General features: G+C 44.6%; 1 long non-coding RNA gene across 1 annotated transcript; it reads right to left on the bottom strand.

Moving 5' to 3' along the window:
- Window positions 1-269: 269 nt before the first annotated feature.
- Window positions 270-10,610, bottom strand: LOC142906631 (uncharacterized). The gene is made up of 4 exons (XR_012930398.1): window positions 9,618-10,610; window positions 9,071-9,154; window positions 8,509-8,570; window positions 270-7,764 (listed from the first exon to the last, which is right to left on the bottom strand). It is a non-coding gene; the product is annotated as an uncharacterized LOC142906631 (long non-coding RNA).
- Window positions 10,611-11,397: the final 787 nt, after the last annotated feature.

The raw sequence follows: 11,397 nt of genomic DNA, 5'->3' as shown, positions 1-11,397 counted from the left end.
TCAGTCATCTCAGTCAGTCGACCCGTGGCACCTGGGTCTGCCCCGTGACCTGCCAGCGGGCGTTCGACACTTCACGTGGCCTCAAGGTGCACATGGCCTGGCACAAGCGTCGTGGTGACGTCACCAACACTTAGTAGCGAATGGCGGTTGTTGTTCTAGCTGTGTGTGTGTGTAGCTGTGTGTTTGTAGCTGTGCGTGTTTGTAGCTGTGCGTCGTGATGACGTGACGTCGTCTTGTTGACGCGACGTGAAGTGAAACGAGGAGAAGCATTCAAGGCGAACTTTTGATTTACTGAAATTGCCTTTTAAACGAAGATCACACTCATTTTACATCATGAAGAGGCCACGATTCGAATCGGCGTTGATTCTAATCAACAGCTAAGAGAAGCATAACCCACAAATAACACGAAGCCCTCCAACTCCCAGAATTAAACTCACAATCGCACTACAATATTATCACAAATAAAATAATCCTAATTTATTACTCAGTGGTACATCATAACGATTGATATATATTATGAAAAAAAATGTATTTTTATTCAATTGTGATTTGAAGCTTTCGTGACTGCAAGAATCCATACTCTTTGGTTCTTCCAGTAAAGGCACGTGACACTTTCTTCATTAACAACTTTCACGGTCTCGTCCGCACGCGCTCCACAATAGCTCAGCCCAGATTGTACACAACACAGGCCGCCCAACACTGACAGCGCCGACTGAGATAGCCGACTGCTCTCCTTCATAGCGCGACATCTAGCGGAGACGTTTAGCGACGACGGCGACGAGACGACAGCGACGACGAGATGAGTCCACTCCCAGAACCAGCAGCTTCGAGCCCCCCGTACTCGGCGCGGCCCTGGCTCCGCCCTGACCGCGCCTCCCTTCTAGAACCTGCTAGCAGGTTCCAGGGGCCTCCAGACGGGGTCCTCCGTGACCCTTGACTCAGTTCCTCCGCTCTAACAACAGGCACCGTGCTCACGCCCTCATGGCTCACGCCCTCATGGCGTGTGTCCTCTGTCTGTCCACCACAGCTGCCGCTGTTGTCCAACAGCCGGCACTGTTACACTGCACAAATATACACCGGGTGCTTCAAAATGTTCACACTCCTGAGACTTTGCAACGATGCCACGAGAAATGCACCTCCGGGCTCTGGAGACCGCCTGGAGATTCCAGGAATGCGTTGACAACGATGGCGCACAAGTGAAGACTCTTATTCTTGGGTCTTTCAGTGAAGTCACGTGGATAGGTTCAAAGAAAATAACAAAAAAATAACAAAAAACTACGATGTTTCAGTCGCAACACAAGCGGTCGTGTTCAGGAAAAGGCTTTTTCCTGACCACCGCTTGTGTTGACCGAAACGTCGTAGTTTTTTCTTAATTTTTTGTTATTCTCTTAAAGACGACCACTTGTGTTGCGATCAAAACGTCGTAGTTTTTTGTTATTTTTTGTTATTTTCGTTGAACCTATCTACGTGACTTTAACGAAAGACCCAAGAATATGAATTCCTGCAGTCACGAAAGCCAAGATTTAAGTGGAGACTCTTTGACTTTTTTAAAGCTATTAACATTACATTTGTTCATAATGCATTTGTTATCATGTTACAGTCTATTGTTATCTGTTATTTTTCCATTAAACACGATAGTCACATGTAAGTGTTAATTTTTTTAAGCATCCTGTATATGGGAATGTGTACGTTAACTCTAATTAATTGTATATGCATGTTTCTACGTGATTACTAATGGCTGCTCTATAATCGAGCATTTCTAAGCATGATTGCCCGTTTTTTAACTACATTCTATTTTATCGTCACCCTAATCGCTGCCAGTATAGAACGATGTTCAAGGTTTTGGCATTTGTATTTTACCAATTCCTCTTTTGTAGCAGGAAGCAGTTTCCGCGATGCAGCGGTCTCTTCGTTCAACATCTCAAAAAACCAGCGCATGAGTGCATCGAATTTGTCATTACAGTGAGCGTCAAACTTCCACGTTTTGAACTCCGTGGCCTTTGCCTCGGACCACTTCATGCTATTGTCTCCCCAATTGACCCGGCAACTATCCTCTAATAAATTGCATGACTCTGCTAATAAATGTTTGTTTTTTCTGTTATGCGTGCCGTGAAGGCCACGCGGCTGGTGGCAGCTGTGGTGCACCTTTGTGTCGTCATCGTTCTCGTGGTGACCCCGTGACCCCCAGCACAGAGCTCCACACCAGCAGCATTGTGCCGTGCAGCCGAGACGACTTTAGACCCTCTCGTCTGTTGACGGCGCCACAAAGTTCACGCTGTCGGGGTCTCCCTTTGCCTCGGCGTCATTGAGCCCTTCCAGGACGCTGTCACGAAGTAAAGATATGTCCATTTGTGATACAGATTGTTCGTCTAAGCAGCTTTTGTATTCGAGGTCTTCGGCATCGGTCAGGTAATCACGAGTGAATTTCTGCATTGATGCGATATCCTGACATTTCCGGATTTCCTGAACGACGTGCTCCAGTTCAGCTGCGTACGTAGCCTTAAACGCCTCGGTCGTTTTATAACAGACGTGGCTGTCGACCCTCTCGGAGAACCACTTTTTGATCGTGGAATTTGGATGTCTGAAGTGCCGCAGGGCCTCTTTGGTTTGTTTATTATCGACCTGGGTGGCCAAATGCTCAAAGTAGGTGAGGCGAACCTTCTCACTATTGGTTGTCCAGTGCAAATTCAGGACGGCTTCTACCTTTTTGCGATTTCCAGACTTAATCGATCTCTGTCGAATAGCGTCCAGGAGATATTTGGCAATGATTCTCCCTTCGGAAGCAAATGAAAATCCACCTCGAAGTTGAATTTCTATTATTGATCTGAACTCCTCCCTCTTTTGTTGCAGTATTGCAATTGGGCAGTGTTGTTTTTCCCATTTATCTTGACACACTGACATGAGTTCTCCAAATTTACGGAGAGTGAATAAGTGGGCTTCCCACTTGATATCTGTCGGCAGTTTAACATGTTTTTCTTCATAAAGACGTATAGATGTTTCTATTCTTTTTTTGAGTTCACGAATCATACCATTTTCAAAATGCTCAGCCTTCTTATCCTTGAGTATTTGCTTAGGCAATGATTCTAAATCATTCTCTAGCGAAGCGATATTTTCAATTATGCTGTTATCGTTTTTTTTCGATGACCATGTCCATGGCCATGACCACCAATTTTTATGTACCGGTACTGCTTCTACTTCTCTAATCCCAAATGACTTCAGAGGTGTCTTGTTACCGTATCGAGCAGGTATAGATGGCGCTTGCTCATATTCATCTTCTAGCTCCTCTTTGAGTTTTCTATCATTTGGTAAATTCGTTCTCATCAAAGTAGCGATCCTGGAGAGACTCGATAGAATATTATCGACAATAATGCTGCGTTCCTTGTCAGAGAAATTTTCAGCCGGCCGTTTTATCAATTCTGTTTTTAGGCATCGCTTAATTTCCTTCAAGAACTGCTCCGAGCAGCCTTGACGCACCATGGCGGCATCCAGTATCTGTGTGAGGGCCGTCAAAGTGGACTGGCGGATGCGCTGTACATAGCTGTTAACAGATTGCATTATCTCGAGCTCGCACTGTTTTTCTTTTGCATATGCCTTTAAACTATAGATTTTTGTAGAGAAATCCTCACATGCATCGCATCTGGATGTTTTTGATGCACCATTGTTACAGCCATGAGGCAGGGCATTGAATTCTTTTTCGAACACTCTCAACACATTTTGGTAAGCCAGATGTTGATTTTTTTCATTCCAATCCTGCACCTCTGTACGCATTTTTCTTTTCAGCTTCTCTGTGTGTGAAAAAAATGCTGCATCAGCTGCCTCTTTCACGGCTGAAATTCGATGGCCACGGTCATTTAATTCGTAAATCTCTTTGATGTTTTTTAATCGGACGGCAAAATTGTCATTGGAGACACAACTCCAAAAGCTCTGTAAACGCGAGTGCCATTCTGAGAAGAACACCGAGCCACCCGACTTTGCACAAGTATCCAGGATCGTTTTATACAGATCCAGCACATCCTCGTGGTACTGCTCAGATGGGGGAGAACCAGCACTAGCCCCGTTCTTGAACGGGCGGAATTGTTTTAGAAGCTTTCACTAATGGAGACTAGGCTCTAAGAAAAGCTGTCTCGGGTGTGGACCAATCGAATTCAAGGACAGTGCATATTATTATCAGAGTTGTCTTTTTTGTTTGCATTTTGACTGCTTGTGTTGTGGTCATTGCAAACATGATGCCTTGAATAAAGGTGTCAGTTTTTTGTGCCAGTTAAAAGGGTAAAACCTATTCCTATATCTTGTTTCTGGCAAAGGAGGTCTCATAATGCTGATGTTTGTTCAGAGGGAAAATCTGTTTGCTTGGTAATTCCACGCACCATCACGTACTCATAAGGTGTAATCATTGCCAAGGATTTGCCAAACACTGAGTGCCAATCTTAACGCACCAGCACAACCGCTTTGGTAGCTTGCACAACATCTCTCTGCATTATTGCGTCATTCGGCTGACTCCTTCGCCTTGTTAAACTTCTGAATATTGTCCACAGCATCTTTGAATGTCTGCAAAGACCAACCCCGGTTGAATATTTTAACCCTTTATGCAAATATATCAGAAAGTTCGCTTCATTTAGTGATTCAAATAAGTAAGTGAAATGTCGTGCAATTTCTTTCAGAGCAATAATTTTCTGAAAAGTGCTCCAAGCACTTTCCAAACTTGAAAAGTATTTTCGCAACAGAGACACACTGTTGCATGGGAACTTATCTTGAAATTCCTTTGGAATGAATGTGTGATCCATGAGGTTCATCGTTTGAAGCACGTCGTAGTCCTCGATTACACGTCTAATGAGGTACTTGAACGAAGAATTGGTCCAGAGACCTTCCATTGATTTTCTTGCAGCGCAAGGTTTGACAGCAGTTGCAGCACCCCGACAACTGCCTTGGGCTCATTTGCCCCTTTGAGTTTGTCAAACGCAAGCTGCAGCATGACCAGGTGACGATTATACTGTAATTTGGAGAGATGTTGAATCAGTGTGTGAAGCTGACGTTTCTCCATGCATTGAGTAATGGATGTGTTTGAGCTGGAATATTGAGAGTTACTAAAATCAATTCGACCAACATATATATTTATGACATCATAGACATTAAAGCAATACGAGTCATTCTGATACATCCGTTTCAAAATTGAAGTCAGTGCTTTTACATGAGTGATTCCGTCTTGGCTTTCAGAACTGACCACATAGTCATCTGCTGTTGCTAGAAATATGTTGCATTTAACATGGCGATCACTCTCCTGCAAAATTTGAATTCTACTAGCAATATCTCCTGGGCATTCTGGGTCATCTGCAAGTGACTGCATAGCATTGTTAACCCTCATTACACTATCATCAGTGCGTGGACCAGATGGCAATTGAAATTGCTGTACAATTGCTTTGGCCGACTTAACCTTGGCTAACAACTTATCACGTGAACTTAACCACTCTTGCAGCCCAGTACTGATCAACTCACAATCTTGTAGCTCTAGACGGTCCTTGCTAAAACTGCAGTCCACGTTTCTCCATCCGTGTTTCTCGAGAATACTGCACATTTTTGGATTATCCCTTATGGCAAAATGTGTAACCATTGCAATTACATCCATGTCTACTCGGGAAAGGCCATTGCGTACAATGTGCAGTGCATCGGTAAACTTCTCATCGACATTATCCTCAAACGACTGCATCCTTAGGTTATTATAATTGTGCGCGTAATTATTGGCTTGATCCATGAGTTCCATGGCCTTCACTGCGTAAATGGCTCTGTTGTGATAGATAGAACACTTCAAGGACTCTGGTGACAGGTCGGACAAATCGGGCTCATTGTGTTCAGAGGTTGCCGCTTTGTTGAAGAGATCAACAAGAATCATAATGTCCAGATGGTCGAGCCATATGGCTTTCACTTCCTTGTGACGAAGGACAAACAATAAGGGCGCTTCGTGCTGGTTGACAATGTCCAGCCTACCCGCCACCCACTTTCCATTGGCACAGGCGAGTCGTTTCAAGCTGTCGCGAAGGCCGACTATGAATTCATACGCAGTATCCAATGCATCGATTGGAACAAAAAACATCCAATCGAAGTCGCCACTCCAGAGGCACTCTAAAGATTCCATGTAGGAGGAGGCAATGTGTACATCTCCCATTTTCAATAATTCTACCAGGCGATGAAGCTCTTTAAGTTCGTTCGTCTGAAGCGGCAAAGTGATGTTGAAGCGTGAAGCCATGATCGTGTAAAACTGATTCTCCACTGACGAGTCTGTGGTCACGATGGCACCAACAATCCCAAGGATGAGTGGAATATCAGCCACCTGATAACACTTTTGGTGTTCTAAAGCCTTCATTGTAAGAGAGAAGTTGTCAGAGATGGAAGGCAGTGCAATTCCCACATCAATGTTTTGCTCTTTTAGTGCATGACTGATTTTAAAGAGGCGATGTTCGACTCTGTGTTCATCCATTCGTTCAACAATTCACGGTTGGTAAAGATGCAAATTTCAGTCTCCATTTGAGTTGCATCTTTCTCATGGATTCCGTAAAGTTCGTGTTTTCCATCCATCACGAATTTGTCCACCTTTGTGTATATGTCAACTGCGCTGAACTGAGACATTTCATATTCTTCTATGATCTTGTGAAGCTCACTGGATGTGATTACCGCCTGCTTATAATCTCTCAAAGCCTTACAGGCACAAATGAAGAATGATTCGACTTTTCTGTTTAGTATCTTCTCGTATTGTGAAATGTCTTGAGAGAGTGGGGAGCTGGAGTCCGAGAGGACGCGCTGCAGACGATGCTCTTTCTTGAGCACTCGTCTCTTAATGCAGTCGGGCTGACGAGAATCCTGCAGGGAGATGAGCATGGCTCTGAAGTCACAAAGTAAATTCTCGCTGATCTGCATGTAGAGCTTCTCCACGTCAACGTCTAGGAACTGAGCAATGGGTACAAGCACCCAGCGAATCGGCACTCCCGTGATGTTTGTGTCACCGAACTTGTAATGTTGCTCATTGGCAACAGACATGTCGATATTTTCCACCAACTCAAACATCTCCTTGACCGTAGACGGCTGCCACTTCATTGGCGGCTTGGAGTAAATGTTGATCTGTGTGCGGTAGTCATTCGCCTCGCTCGTGTCCAACCACTCGAGCTGAGCTTTCAGAGAGGCCATTACTTTGCCAAAACCGAGTTTCCCAAGCGCATTGCCGCTGATGCTGTCACTCGTTTTGGTCTCATTCTGCGTGACCAATACGTGCGCGTTCACTTCCGCACCCAAGATCACCCTGTATGCCACGTGTGTTGCTTTGATGCGTCCTTTCATCAGCTGGGTGTGTACGTGCTAATCGATTTCCGTTTTAGCCCTTGGAAGCAAGGAGATTGAAAAGTTTTCCAAATTGTACTGACAGATTCATTTTACTTCATTCACGCTTCTCACAGATTTATTGCTATAGTCTGCCAATCCTTCAACTTTAATGAATCCACATAGCAGCTCCAGGCTCATGGAGCCATGGGCTTTGATCATTGTGATTTGGTCTTCGGTTCCCTTGATGTGTTTTAAGCTGTACTCAAGCTTCTTGAGTGGGTGGGCAATGAGGTGGTCAGATTTGAGTTGATTCTTGAACAGGTTTTGATGAGTTGTTTCAGAGCTATGACAATTCCAAAGCTCACCAAGGCCACTGACACCATTCTTTATAATCGGTAGAACAATGGTGACGTCTTCCATGTACACGTCGCCTTTCTTGACAATATTTCCACTTTCCTAAAAAGATACAAACGTGTTTAATGGTCAATTAACGTAATCTTCAGTCTAACAAGTAGTAGTATTATCCATAATAGAGGGAAGTTTTGGGATAAATTGCATAAATATACATTTGTGTTGGCAAATCCACCACAACCACCACCTGACACACCCAATCAGTGAGGGGTTTGTCACAAAAACAAAACGTGGTGCCAATTCGTTACTAGTGTAGAGGCACAGTGCTGGAGGAGCGCCGAGCGCCGGGTGCCTCGATTGGACTAGCTAAGGGCACATGACCGGAAGCAGGCCTCGATTGGACGAGCTAAGGGCAAGTTACCGGAAGCGGTGTCTCGATTGGAGGAGTTAAGGACACGTGGCCGGAAGCGGAGAGCGCCGGCCTTGATACAGCAAGGGGCGGGGCCAGGGCCAAGGGATAAAGGGGGAGCGCGACGGGATTCGGGGCTCGTTCAGGGTTCAAGCTAGTTAACACACACGCACATAGGGAGCAGCCTAGGCCAAGTTAGCCACACTTAGCAACAGAATCCGGTGTACAGTGAACTGTATAATAAACGCGTTGCCTCCTCAGTCGACATACACTAGACTAGTTTAACACTAACCGGTTGTTGCGTGTTGGAGGGTAAACCCACAAAACACATTAGAGTAACCGTGACGTTTCGCCAGGAATCACAACAACCAGCCTCTATTATGGATAACATGATTGTATAAATATACGGAGAGATAATACAAACAAAGACCTGTAGTTACCTGTGATGGCTGCCCATCTGTTTGCTCTGCTGCAGTCTCCATGTCGAGACCCCAATGGAAGGCTGTAACACCCAGAACGCCACAGACAAAGTGAACGTTATTCACATGGACATGGATAAGCAATCCGCTGGGACCAACAATACATTTTACTGGTGGATGGATTGTGTACAGATTATTACTTTGTTCTAAATATATATTTTTAAGCAAACACAATCATTAACATGACTGCACAAAACCCGACAAGCAATGCAAGATTGTTAACAGGCATTCTATTTACAGCCACAAACCTGCTACGTTAGTACGAATCGCCATCGCTATCACGTCATAACGTGGAATGCGTGCACCCAATCACCCATCCGCTCACCCACCCACTCATCCACTCACCCACCCACCCACACGCCCCCCCCCCCCACGCACCCACTTACTGACCAACTTACCTATTCACCCACCCACTCACCCTTCAGCCCACCTTTGATCCACCTTGGCAGAGTGCATCGTTGTGCATTTTAACAGCCACATGAAATTACTTCCTTGACCAAATAATTTCCCATTGACTACTCACCTCGTGTTTAAGAGGTAGCAGGAGTGGGGCAAGCCGACATCGTCAGGCAGGTGAACTTTGGGGTTCAGACTGCTGGCAATTCACCTAAGAGTTTTACAAAAGCCACAGATAAATTCTACGTTAGTCCAACAGATATTCCATAATAACAGGAATCGTAAAAATGCGCTATCCTAAATGCATACTTGGAGCATGAAAAGTAGTCTTTGTTAAGTAATAATATGCCGAGGCGATATGCTGCGAGGATGTTATTTAATTTAATCTTCCCTAGGATCCAAAGGATAATTGTGGCTAAGTAAATTGCATTGACAGGAGGACAAATTGAAAAGTTCGGAGCGATTTTAAATTTAGTGGCCAGGGCTTCTGTAGTCATGGCAAGATATGTCTACGTTCGATTTGCAATATCTCGTCAACTTCTTTCATTCTGGTTAACACGTCGAAGGCTTTTGTGACCAATATAATCCATAATACAAGCTTTTTGGGTTAGATCGCGTAAATATACAAAATAATAAGGTTTCTCATGTAAAAACAGAACATGCCAATTCCTTACCAGTGTAGCGTAGCAATGCCGACTGGCGGCCAGAAGTAACAATTGCGGGTGTACCCACCCAAGAAGAGACAGTATACACTGGCGCGTTCTCAAAGGGGAAGAACTGAAGCAAGGGTCACGGAAGGGATCCATCTTGAAGCCCCCAGAACCAGCTGGAAGGTTCGAGAATGGAGGCGTGGCCAGGGCAGGGCCGGGCTCCGCTGGAAGCTTCAAAGGGGGCGAGAGAGAGAGAGAGAGCTCTGGGCTGTGCGTGGGAGTCGGGGTCGTCTCGTCGTTGCTGCCTTCTTCATCAACGCCTTCGGCACTGCTAGATAGCCAGCCAGCTATCTAGTCAGTTAGCGCCCTCGTTGCTAGACGGTCAGTGTTGTGTTACGTGCTAGCGAGTGTAACAGTGCAAGTTATGAGTAATAAATAAGAAGGCGCCTCTACAGTTTATTGTCTATGAAGTACATAGCTGCACAAACGGAGAGGCAGTCAGACACAAGCGTGAGCATTGTGTGGACCGCAGAGCTAACGAGCAACACGGCTCCCTATTGGCTGAAAGAGCGCACCTACAAATAAGCTCGCTCGCCGTTGGCGGAGGGAGATGAATGACGTCTGACGTAACCTCCCGACGCGGAAGGTGAGAGGTCGGAAGGCGCACTCAGCCAATAGGAGATGAGAAGAGGTTGTGACGAGAAACGACGGGGGGAGAGACGTGATTGGTTGGAGAGACACGAGGGAGAGAGAGCTGTAAAGAGAGGGGAAGAGGATCGGGGGGGGACTCAGCACGCTTTTGATGGTGGAAGTTGACGTGAACGTACGCAGCCGAAGATAATAAAATCTTCTCACACCTTTCCTATAACTAGCGTGTTGGAGTCGTTACACTAAGACAGCACCCCGGTGTGTTGTAAATGTTGTGGCTTGGCTCTCCAACACACCGGTGTGCTGTACTAGTATACTACTTTATACACTACACTATACACTACACTATACACTACGCTATACACTACACTACTATACACTACACTACTATATACTACACTACTATACACTACACTATAAACTAGTGCTGTACTAGTAACGAATTGGCATGTTCTGTTTACGTGACCACTAAACCTTCCTAATTGGCTTTGTCGGATGGTGGCAGGTTTAACGACACAACATTTATATATTTAAAATAATAAAAATATAAAACAATTAAATTCTCACGACGTTTCGACTGCAACACAAGCAATCATCATCAGGTGTGAAAACCTGATGACGATTACCGAAAGAACCAAGAATATGAATCCCTGTAGTCACGAAAGCTTTAAATCCACATTATATATTTATGCAATCTAACCCAAAAAAAGTGTTTTATGGATTATTTCATTCTCACTAATATATTAAACGTACTTTTTTTGTTAGTATGACTATATATTCACAATTATCGACAGCATAATCAATCATTTTGTAAAATTACAAATATATAGTTTGTTGTACATATCAAAGTAACTTAAAAGACAAATGTTTGACTATCGCTAATATAAGTCATGTTAATGTTTAACTATCGGAGACACGTATAGTCAAGAGGTATCAAATATGTTAGTCCAGGATTATTCTATTTTATACACTATTCCTGTGCTCCCGTGTCAAACATCAAGCCGCAGCTACCAGTGTGGGAGAGACACTGATCCAGAATAGGATTGATAAATAGGCTGTAAATGTAACAAAGACAAAGATGCCCCGTCTAGCCTTTAAAGACTGTTGGGGCAAGTGAAGTTGGTAGCAGCACCTAGGAAGATCGGAATGGCACACG

The sequence above is a fragment of the Petromyzon marinus genome, chromosome 68 (genome assembly GCF_048934315.1).
Source record: "Petromyzon marinus isolate PM22_M1 ecotype Great Lakes invasive population chromosome 68, UKy_Petmar_22M1.pri1.0, whole genome shotgun sequence".
Classification (NCBI taxonomy): Eukaryota; Metazoa; Chordata; class Hyperoartia; order Petromyzontiformes; family Petromyzontidae; genus Petromyzon; species Petromyzon marinus.
Note: the sequence above shows the minus strand (reverse complement) of the source record. Positions and strands in the feature narration are given on the sequence as shown.